General features: G+C 35.2%; 1 long non-coding RNA gene across 4 annotated transcripts in view; it reads right to left on the bottom strand.

Moving 5' to 3' along the window:
• Positions 1-779, bottom strand: part of LOC111241572 — a 9663-nt gene extending 8884 nt beyond the window's left edge. For all 4 annotated transcript variants that reach the window (XR_002667624.1, XR_002667625.1, XR_002667626.1 and 1 more), the window contains exons 1-3: positions 695-779; positions 438-542; positions 138-216 (exon numbers count right to left, since the gene is read on the bottom strand). This is a non-coding gene — a long non-coding RNA (uncharacterized LOC111241572). The remainder of the gene's footprint in view (positions 1-137; positions 217-437; positions 543-694) is intronic.
• Between the last annotated feature and the right edge of the window lie 239 nt (positions 780-1018).

The raw sequence follows: 1018 nt of genomic DNA, 5'->3' as shown, positions 1-1018 counted from the left end.
ACAACAACTAAGACAACTACTACACTTCTTCCAACTACTACTTCTACATCCTACTATCTCTACATTTTCTCTACCTTATCAACTACTCCTTTCACAACCTTTAAATACTAACATTGATGAATAGTATCTGAACTCACCGTTGGATGGTTGCCTTTTCCATTATGGTTTCCTTTTTCCAGGTTTCAACCCCCTTATAGAAAGCTTTTGTTGACGTGTCTGCAAGACAATAAAATCAGTTAACATATATAGTGCCAAAGTGAAATAGCAACTAGAATGATTGTTACCTAAGAAGAGAACAATAAGCAAAATTGTCACTATCCAATCAGGAATTACAACATAAATTACATACCAAAGTACATATATAGAAAACCAACGAATAGAGGAAAATAAAAGCACATTTTCTCTGGTTCCTTCATTAAGGGCTTCGCAACACTAACCGGTATATGTCTCGGTCCTTCAATCGCAACACAAACATAAACACAGATTAGGGTTCACGTCTTTCACCCTTTCTCGATTTTGTGGATTCCTAGCATTAGAGAATACTACGAAAATGAAGGAAAAAGGATTACTTAACAGATAAGCGTTATCCTAACGAAGACTAACGTTGAACCATAGAGGCCGAACGATAGTGGTGAGCGAGATTTCTCACAAAGAGGCATAATGAGATTTAGGAAAAAAAGCTTCGAACACATACATGGGTTCCAGAGAAGAGAGTTTCAATGCGATCAGGAAAGTTGGAGTTAGGGTTTGAGAGAGATTCGAGAGAACAAAGTTGGAGTGAGTGCTCGAGCAAATAGGCTTGGAATTAAAGAAACCTAATTTCAATTTTTTTTATAAAAAATGAATTTCTAGATCCGTATATAATATCGGTAGATAATACTTGCTTTCATTTGCATATGGATTATAGTACTTATATACGGATTAAATCCTTAGGAAACTTTTCCGCCATCGCGCGTATAAATTACATACGGATTTTATATATGGATATATTGCTAGATAAAATCCGTATATAATTCAA

The sequence above is a fragment of the Vigna radiata genome, chromosome 5, assembly GCF_000741045.1.
Source record: "Vigna radiata var. radiata cultivar VC1973A chromosome 5, Vradiata_ver6, whole genome shotgun sequence".
Taxonomy (NCBI): domain Eukaryota; kingdom Viridiplantae; phylum Streptophyta; class Magnoliopsida; order Fabales; family Fabaceae; genus Vigna; species Vigna radiata.
Note: the sequence above shows the minus strand (reverse complement) of the source record. Positions and strands in the feature narration are given on the sequence as shown.